Here is a 10,955-nt window from a genome sequence, read left to right on the forward strand (position 1 = left end):
ATGTGCTCTCCTTTGTTGCTTCTCTGAGTAATGCCCTCATGAATTCTGTATTGTAACTACTCCTCGACCAAAGATGCCAGAGAGACTGCAAGGGCTATAGATACCTGCTGTCTTTCCTTCTGCAATAAAAGCTAATTTATCAGATTCTTCTCTGCCCCTTGTTGCCTCAGTGCACCCCATTCAGGGCTCCTTTCCTCATTCTTCTTTGCCAGGTGAGTTTAGGCATTGAGAGCCAGCAAGATTAGGATAGAACCTGAGCCTCTGGCCCCAGATACACAGACAGAAACTGCTTGTAGTCAGACATCCCTGGATGGCCACACAAGGCTGTGTGAGCATGGTAGTCTACATGAGCAGGCATGCAGCCCTCCTCCCTATCCTTAGTCCCTGTCACATTGACCTCACCCGTCTTCATGGAGATGTTGCTGACAGTGCATCCATAATCTCCCTTTCACCGGGTGATCAATCCTGGAACTTTCTAAGTCAAGATCTTCCCACCCCCAGGTCAGAGTTCAAAGTCTCAACAGCCAACATAGCCCCCTCTGCTCACTCACACTTCTCTTGAGGGAGTGATTATGTTGATGTGGTTCTAGGCATGAGTCTGCTTATTCAATTCATTAAACTAATTTTTATTAAAACTGTACTGTGTGTCAGGTGATATTGAAATACAGATGATAGAAATAAATGATTTATGTTCCACTACCTTCAAACAGCAAGTCTGTCCAGGGAAACAAACGAGTAAACAAATATAAAAGACTGTAACAACTGCATGAAAGGAAGCATGTGCAAATATTTTCTGGACATTGTAAAGATAAAGGTCAATAATGCCTTCTAGACTAAGTAAAGAACTTTAGAAAGTCATCACATTAAAGCTGTCTCTAGGCAATTAATGAATGGTTAAAGCTAAAGAAGTCAGAATGTTCTTGTGAGAAATGTGAAATTTAGGAGAACTGCAGAGTATTTTTGGCTGAAGCCTAGGATAAAAGTTGAGAAAAGAGGTAAAAATGATTGTTGTGCACATTGGCAGTAGACAAACCACTCAAAGAATTGGAAGACAATTAAAAGAATGGAAGAAATGGAGTGATGATCAAAGAGTACGAAATATAATTTAGGCAAAATGAGTAAGACCTTGAGATCTAATGTACATGTACATCATGTACATTATAATAATGTATTATGCACTGAAATCTGCTTGGAGGGTAGATCTTAAATTAAGTCTTTTCAACACAGGGTGAAAAAGGAAATGAAAATTAACATCTCCTTTTCACCACTGTATGAAAAGGATATGTTAATTAGCTTGATCGTGGTGATCACTTTGCAATGTGTATATATCAAAATATCAAGTTGTACACGTTAAGCATATACAATGTTTATATGTTGATTATACCTCAATAAAGCTGTTTAAAATAAGAAACTGAGATAAGAATTAACAATTTTCTAGTAGTAGCATTTTGCATTTTTTTGTGATTTGTTTTTCCATATAAGATGTAGACAATATAGAAGAAAACAGAAGTATCAACTTGGAAATAAGGTTAAGAGAGCATGATTAGTAGAACACAAGAAGAAATGCAGAAAAATACAGTATCCTACAATCACAGAAACAACAGATTTTCAGAACTATTTATAGTTAAATTATACCAAGTCTCATAAAGACTGAAGAGGATATGGGATAAGAAAACATAATGGCTTTGATAGAATCATGGATGCAATACAATCATGGAAACAAACATGAGATTGAAAGGATTTGAGAGGCCAGTGATGTGATACAAAGTAGAAGCAGTAAGTGCTGGACATGTATTTAATAAATCTAATAATAAAAGAATAAACAAAATTTATATAATAGATACAAAGAATAATAGAATCAAGGGAGGTTGCACTGGTTTTCTCTTTTCTTCAAAGAATATAATTTTTATAAATAGTGGTTTAGAAGCCACACAAAATTTATCATCTTTACCATTTTTAGGTGCACACAGCTCAGTAGCGCTAATTATATTCACATTGCTGTAAAACGGATCTCTAGCGGCTCATCTTGCAAAACTGAAATTCTACACTCATTCAACAACTCCCCATTTCTCCCTCTCCTTAGCCACTGCAAACCATCACTTTACTTTCTGTTTCTATGAAGTTTGACTACTTTAGATATTTTATGTAAGTGGAATCATTCAGCATTTGTAATTTTATGATTGGTTTATTTCACTTAGCATAATTGTCCTCAAGATTCTTCCTTATTGCAACATGTGAAGGATTTTCTTCTTTTTAAAGGCTAAATAATATTCCATTTTTGTGCATACCAAATTTGGTTTATCCCTTCATTCATTGATAGACATTTCCAACTCTTGGTTATTGTGACTTGTGTTGTTTTTTTCTCTTTAAAGTGAGAGGTATTGGGAATGTTTGATAATGGAATTAAAGGAATAAAAGTAAAATCAAGAAAAGCAAAGAAAAAATTAATAAGTAAGTTTTTTTTGTTTTGTTTTGTTTTTGTTTGTTTGTTTTGTTTTGTTTTGTTTTGAGACGGAGTCTCGCTCTGTCGCCGGGGCTGGAGCGCAGTGGCCGGATCTCAGCTCACTGCAAGCTCCGCCTCCCGGGTTTACGCCATTCTCCTGCCTCAGCCTCCTGTGTAGCTGGGACTACAGGCGCCCGCCACCTCGCCCGGCTAGTTTTTTTGTTTTGTTTTGTTTTTGTTTTTTTTGTATTTTTTTAGTAGAGACGGGGTTTCACCGTGTTCGCCAGGATGGTCTCGATCTGCTGACCTCGTGATCCGCCCGTCTCGGCCTCCCAAAGTGCTGGGATTACAGGCTTGAGCCACCGCGCCCGGCCTTTTTTTCTTTTTTTTTTTTTTTGAGAGGAAGTCTCGCTGTGTCTCCCAGGCTGGGGTGCAGTGGCGCGATCTCGGCTCACTGCAAGCTCCGCCTCCCGGGTTCACGCCATTCTCCTGCCTCAGCCTCCCAAGTAGCTGGGACTACAGGCGCCTGCCACCTCGCCCGGCTAATTTTTTGTATTTTTAGTAGAGACGGAGTTTCACCGTGTTAGCCAGGATGGTCTCGATCTCCTGGCCGCGTGATCCACACACCTCGGCCTCCCAAAGTGCTGGGATTACAGGAGTGAGCCGCCACGCCCGGCCAAAACTAGTAAGTTTTAAGAAAGGCAGCTAGTGTTGGTATTAGTGTACAGCAAAATTAGAGTCAGCTTGATTTCACTCTTGGCCTGCTCTATCTCCTTAATTATTATTTCAAAATTATTAAATTTTTTAAAAGAGGCAATATGTGTAGTGATGAAGAACATGGAACTTGGATCTGGGCACCTGGGGTCCAATCCCAGGTATTCACTCCTAGAAAATGTACCTTATCACCTTACTGGTCAGTTCCATTATCTACATAAAATGGGCAGAGTAAGAACATTCTGAAGATCAAATGAGATAAGGCATACAAACAGCTTAATACAGGGCCTCTCAATAAACAGCAACTTTAGGAAAGGATGTGTGCAACTTTCCAGAACATAAAGCTGGAGGATAGAAAAAGGGAAGAGATGAGGATAAAGAAATAAGAAGGGTCCAGATTATTAATTATTTTCTGATTGTAAAAAATATTTTTGTTATAGCGTATATAGAAACTATAAAATCGCAAAAAGATGAAAAGGAAAAGACACTTGTAATCTCATCACTCAGAAAAACACACATGCACACCTTGAAGAGCCAAATTTTAAAATGATAATTACAGTGGAAAATACTTTTACTCCACTTTTTTGTCTTAAACATCTTGCAGACATTTTTTATGTTATGAAATATTTGGCATAGATTTTTGGTGGCTGCATAGTATTTTATCATTTGGATGTTCTATATTTACTTAAGAATATTTGTCTTTTTTTCCAAGCTTTGTAATTATAACTAATACTATAACAAACATCCACACAAATTTATTTTGTCCACAGCTTTGACAAAACATTTTATTTTTATTACAAAGTATTAAGATTAAATACACTTTATTAAAGTATATTATTCATTTTAATACCTTGCTCTATATTAACAACTTACCACTCATGCAGATTTTAATAATTTGTATTTCCAGTAAGACAAGAACTTTATTACTACTGAATATTATAAATTTTTAAATATTATGTCAATCTGATGAGTAAAAAAGACATCTAATTTTAATTTCCCTTTGTTAAATGGTACTGAGACTAAAATTTACCATGAATTGTCAATTCATGCTTACACTTTTTCTCTTGTAATATTTATCATTTATTTCCTTATTATTTTTTCATAATACTTTCTATACTAAAGATATTAATACTTGATCTGCTACATACATTACAGTAATCTCTCCATTTCATTATTCACATTTTACTTTGTGAACTATATATATATATAAAATATTTTGAGTCACATGTATCAGTGTTTTCTTTTCTAGTGTGTACTTGGTGCATGATTTGTTGAATTATATGCACTTGTCTATTGAAAATGCTAACTTTAGCATTTATCTTATTCTTAGGCAGCCTTTGTTGATTCTGATTTCTACTCTGATCCAACAATTTGTCTTTCTGTTTTTGCAACACTCTAACATTATCTTTATTATTAGTTACGGTTTATATTGTCTGTATTCTATCATCATAATTTATTCATATTTTATTTTTAAATGCACTTATTTTAAAACATTCTTGTTTTCTTTCTTTACTTAAAAAATGAGATCTAGGTTTTAAAATAAAACAATATAGATAAGCATTAAAAAATGAAATTCCCCCTGTATCCATTTGCCCTGTTCCCAACAGAATTCCACTTCCCCGGAGTTAATCACTATTAACAATTTTCTATGGATCTACAAACCATGTATATAAACTCTTCTGCTATGACTTAATAATGAATTTCTATGAATCCTTATGTATGGGGGGTTTTTTATTTTTAACTTTAGGGAAAGTTTAGGTTCTATTGTCAGACTTATATGACAATCTTAATTTTTAGACTTTCAATAATACAGAAGTTTTTATGTTGTTTTAGATATACTTTGTTATTATAGTCAAACTCTGATTAACTAAGCAAAATTGATCAGAACATTTGAATCTTAAGGTTAGGTACTTGAGATTTAATTTACTGTTTTTTTCCACTTTATATATTTGAAATTTTAACGTAATACAAAAAGAGTTTCTAAAAAGAGAGAGAGACTAACCTGATTAAATCTAACCAATGCTTGCCCTTGTCCTTTATTCTATATGCTTAGATGCCCCTCATTCTCTCTTACCACATTTGGCCTTGACTTTGAATTTTGCTAGCAATACAGTTTCAGTCTCAAAGGATAAGCAAAGAAAAAGAATGTTAAGGGTAAAAATAGTTAATGACAATAATCATCTTCCTCAGTCAAATACATCAGCCATGTGTTACTATGTTTTGTCCTTAACAGCTACCATCATAATTTTTTAGTTACTTCTAGATCATGATCCCATTATTATAATGGGATATTATATAATATTATGAGCTAGGCTTGTTTACTGACCTTAATTATTTAAATGGCTTATATTTTATTTAATCTTTACATAAACACTATTAGATATGTATTACTTACAACACCATATTACAGTTGAAGAAAGCTAGGCCCAGAAAAGCTAAGTGATTTGCTGTTGGCCAAACATCAACTAGAGAGGCCAAAATTCAAATCTGCAGTACAACTTCAGAACCTCCAGAGCTAATCAGAGAGCTGTGCCACCCCCTTATAGCTGACAGCAGTTCATGATCTGTGGACTCTCACTGTAGGAGAAACATCTGTACAAATATAAACACAAATACCCATATACCCATATATATCCAAACATACGCACCCATTTACACTTCATTTAAAAGATTAAAATGATGTATCACATATAAAGCATGATGACTTGCTTTTCACTTAATTACCTATTATAGTAGTCTTACTATATTATCAAACTTAGAAGTAATATCCTTAGAAATTTTACCTAAAAGGCAAAATATTATATCTCGTTTGTTGTTTTAATGTACATGTTCTTGTTTCATGTTTATTGTTCAGTTTTATCCATTTTGTGGACAGGAATTAAAGACCTTGCATAATGAGTTATAAGTCTTTTATTACTCTTTTTTTTTTTTTTTTTTTTTTTTTTTGACACGGAGTCTAGCTCTGTCACCCAGGCTGGAGTGCAACGGCACGATCTCGGCTCACTGCAACCTCTGCCTCCCGGGTTCAAGCGATTCTCCTGCCTCAGCCTCCTGAGTAGCTGGGATTACAGGCGCGCACCACCACGCCCGGCTAATTTTTTTTGTGTTTTTGGTAGAGACAGGGCTTCACCATGTTGGCCACGCTTGTCTCGAACTCCTGACGTTGTGATCCGCCCGCCTTGGCCTCCCAAAGTGCTGGGATTACAGGCGTGAGCCACCGCACCTGGCCTATTACTAATTTTTAAGAGCTCTTTATGTACTAAATATAATAATAAAATTCTTTTTTAATTTTTTGCAGATATTTCCCCAGATTATTTTACTTATATTTTTATTTTGTTTATAGTGGCATCCACTACATAGAAATCTGATATTTGTAAATAGTCAAGTTGTTAGCATTTTCCTTTATGATTTATTTGGGTACCTGTTTAGGAAAGCTTTCACCATCCAAAAATTAGAGAGATAGATGATAGATAGACAGATGATAGATAGAGAGAGAGATAGATAGAGAGATAGATAGATAGATAGATAATCAGCTAGACAGAAAGACTACCTGATTTTATATAAAGCTGAGTTTCATTAAAATATAATTTTTGTATATTTAAGGTAAACAATGTGATGTTATGATATATGTATAAATAGCAAAAAGGTTAACCTAGTGAAACGAATGTATACATTATCTCATGCAGTTTCCTATTTTTCATAATTTTTGTGGCAAGAGCAGATAAAATCTACTTATTTAGCATGAATCCCAAATACAGTACAATTTTGTTACCAATAGTCTTCATGTTGTACATTAGATCTCTACATATCTGTACCTTTTTTCCTTCAACCTACATCTTCCCATTTCTTCCTCCAACCCCAGCCCTGTCCCTGTTAACCACTGTTTTGTTTACTATCTCTGTATATTTGATTTTTGCTTTTTAGATTCCACATACAAGTGAGATTGTTCACTATTTTTTTTCTGTGTCTGACTTATTTCATTTAGCATAATGTTGTCCAGGTTCATCCATGTTGTGACAAATGGCAAGATCTCATTCTTTTTAAGGACTGAATAGTATTCCATTGTGTAAGTGTGTGTGTGTGTGTGTGTGTGTGTATCTCACTTTTTTAGTATTTTAAAATGCCAGTTTTCCATTGACAGACTGTTTCCATATCTTGGCCATTGTGAATAATACTGCATTGAACATGGGAGTGCATCTTTACTAGGTGGTGACTTCATTTCTTTTTGGTACATACCCAGAAGACAGATTGCTGGGTCATATGGTGGTTCCATTTTTATTTTCTTTGGAAACCTCCATACTATTTTCCATAATGGCTGTACCAATCTGCATTCCCACCAAAAAAAACTAAATTTTTTTAAATGTAATACATTTAGGTTGAATTATTGCTTATCCTTACATTATGTGTGTATAGATATGGATATACATGCATATGTAAATAATTTTAAAAGTGAAGAAGTAATTGTCCTTTATTGTTTTAATAAATATATTTATTTAGGATGCCACATTTATCATGTATCAAATTTCCATATGTAATGAGATATGTCCATACACTATGTTTATTGGGGAAGTTTTTTATGTCTACTTAGTATTCATTACATTAATAAGGGGAAATTTAAAATATGTTTTATCATTGAATTACTCATCTAGATAAAATTTGGAATAAGTATGTTAAATTCCTCTATAAAAATTCTCTGTAAACATGGTTGGAATTTCAGTGAATTTTTTCTGTAAGACTTTGTGGTTCTATTTATAAAATCAATGTGTCTGTTTATCTATTCAGATATCATGTTTCACACTTTTCTTTAAATAGGTCTTGGATGTTTCTTGTGTACCCCTTGTTAAATTTAGGTATTGTTCCTTTTGTGAAGGAATTATTTTTGCAATAATTTTTATTTGGTTATCTTTGGTATATAGTAACACAAGAATGTTTAATTGCTTGTCTTGCATCAAACCACATTTCCAATCAGTTATCAAGGTTGAATTGACTTTTTGGTTCTTTTAGTATATATAATCAAATTATCGGCAAATCATGTTTGTCACCTCTCAGTATTTATTCCTTTAATACTTCCTGTTGTCCAGTGGGTAAGACCCTCCCAAAATGTTGAAAAATAACTGTTAAAATATGCTTGACTGTTATTTTTGTCCCTATTGATCACTCTGTTATTGTGGCTTAGTCCTAAAACCATGGAAATGGAAACGCTGTGTGGGCTTGTCTCCCAGAAGTGGATGTGAAAGATAGAGAGAACTGTGTAAAAGTTTAATCTCTGCAAGCAGTTTTTGAGGAAGAAAGAAAAATAATTGCAAAATACAGAAATAATGAGCAAGGTTCACAGGAACAAGTTTGAGAATTTCTATAAGCCTTTGTCTTATCAACTGTATAACAGAGAGAATTATAACTACCTCATATTGACTTCAAGAGGATTTTTTTCAGGGAACGCAAAAAAAAAAAAATTCAGTAATGACTGGCCACCAGGAGAATGCCTAATACAAAATAATTAATGTTATTATTATAAAGACCCTGTGCAAAAAAAGAAAAAAGGAAAAGAATATGGAGGACACATTAGAGGATAGTTTAAGGATGTTACTGAGTACAGCTACTAATAAAGCAGTTATTTTTATTGTGTATCAGCACCCTTTATGTGTTGAAAATAAATGACAGGAGAATTTGGGTGAGGGACAGGGTCACAGACTACTATATTTTCCTTTAGCCTAATTTCCCATTGCTACTCAGAGTGCTTCATTGGGATCATTTTGCTAATATAATTTTAAAAATCAGCCTTCATAAATGTTATCAGTTTGCATATAAAAACTTAATTGGTTTAAAGCAAATCATTTTGTTTGCTTCTCAAACCTACACAAAAGGAAGAATGCACTGTAATGAGCACTGTAGACATAGCTAAGGACTCTTAATCATTAGGTCGTCCAGTCAAGGCTTGGTCATGTAGCACACTCAGGATGATTTCTCCCCTGAGGGTGCTCTTAAAAGATTCAAAGGGAGAAAATATCAGAAGTGGTTTTCAATTGTCAGTGCTACTGAGCAAAAGGAAAATGCAGGTTTTTTTAATATGGAAGCTATTAAGAGACAAAAATCAGTAGTTCCATTTTGAATTCTAATTAATAAAATACATAAGTTACTCGCAGTTTTTAAATTACTCATCAATATGTGTTCCTTTTCTTGTTGCTGACCTAAAAACAGGAATAAAACCTTCATGGGAGAAGAGAACCAAACCTATGTGAATGAATTTGTCTTCCTGGTCCTTTCACAGGATCCAGAGACACGAGTTCTGCTTTTCTTCGTTTTCCTGATTATCTACTTGCTCACTGTTCTGGGAAACCTGGTGATCATTGTACTCATTCATATAGACTCCAGACTCCACACACCTATGTACTTTTTCCTTAGAAACTTGTCCTTTGCTGGTCTCTGTTTTTCTACTGCCACTGTCCCTCAGGTGGTGCTAATCCACCTCCTGGTGAAGAGGAAAACCATTTCCTTTGCTGGATGCTCAACACAGATTGTTGTCTTACTGCTGGTTGGAGGTACAGAGTGTGCACTGCTGGCAGTGATGTCCTGTGACGAGTACGTGGCTGTCTGCAAGCCCCTGCACTACTCCACCATCATGACACATTGGGTATGTGTCCAGCTGGCCATAGGGTCCTGGGCCAGTGGAGTGTTTGTATCTCTGATGGACACCACATTCACAATGAGCCTACCCTACCGAGGAAGCAATATCATTAACCATTTTTTCTGTGAACCTCCTGCCCTCCTGAAGCTGGCTTCAGCAGACACTTACAGCACAGAAATAGCCATCTTTGCAATGGATGTGGTAATCCTCCTGGCTCCTGGCTCCCCCATCCTTGTCTCATACTAGAATATTATCTCCACAGTGATCTGGATGCAGTCCAGGGAGGGGAGGCTGAAGGTCTTCTCTACCTGTGCGTCCCATGTCATTGTCGTTGTTCTCTTCTATGGCTCAGCAATATTTGCCTACATGAGGCCACACTCCAAGATAATGAATGAAAGGAATAAAATGATTTCTGTGTTCTACTCAGCAGTGACACCCATGCTGAACCCCATCATTTATAGTTTAAGGAACAAGGGTGTCAAAGGAGCTCTCAGGAGAATAACTGTAAAATAAATAGATGACCATTTTAGGGATTTGGAAAGAAGTTATTTTCTTGGAATTTTTTTCCATTTTCATCCCACTCCTCCACTTTTTTCTTTTTTCTCTTTTCCTACCTCTTTTCTCAGATCAATTCAACAAATTGCCTATTCAAAGCAAGGCACCTTGGTAGACACAGGAAATAAAAAGAAGAAAAGAAAATGCGAAGATGGCCGAATAGGAACAGCTCCAGTCTCCAACTCCCAGCGCGAGCGACACAGAAGACCGGTGATTTCTGCATTTTCAACTGAGGTACTGGGTTCATCTCACTGGGGAGTGCCGGACAATCGGTGCTGGTCAGCTGCTGCAGCCCGACCAGCGAGAGCTGAAGCAGGGCGAGGCATTGCCTCACCTGGGAAGCGCAAGGGGGAAGGGAATCCCTTTTCCTAGCCAGGGGAACTGAGACACACAACACCTGGAAAATCAGGTAACTCCCACCCCAATACTGCGCTTTAAGCAAACAGGCACACCAGGAGATCATATCCCACACCTGGCCGGGAGGGTGCCACACCCACGGAGCCTCCCACATTGCTAGCACAGCAGTCTGTGATCTACCGGCAAGGCAGCAGCCAGGCTGGGGGAGGGGCGCCCACCATTGCTGAGGCTTAAGTAGGTAAACAAAGCTGCTGGGAAGCT

General features: G+C 36.1%; 1 pseudogene; it reads left to right on the forward strand.

Moving 5' to 3' along the window:
* Positions 1-9,368: 9,368 nt before the first annotated feature.
* On the forward strand, positions 9,369-10,295 carry LOC100423730 (olfactory receptor 2D3-like; annotated as a pseudogene).
* Positions 10,296-10,955: the final 660 nt, after the last annotated feature.

The sequence above is a fragment of the Macaca mulatta genome, chromosome 14, assembly GCF_049350105.2.
Source record: "Macaca mulatta isolate MMU2019108-1 chromosome 14, T2T-MMU8v2.0, whole genome shotgun sequence".
Classification (NCBI taxonomy): Eukaryota; Metazoa; Chordata; class Mammalia; order Primates; family Cercopithecidae; genus Macaca; species Macaca mulatta.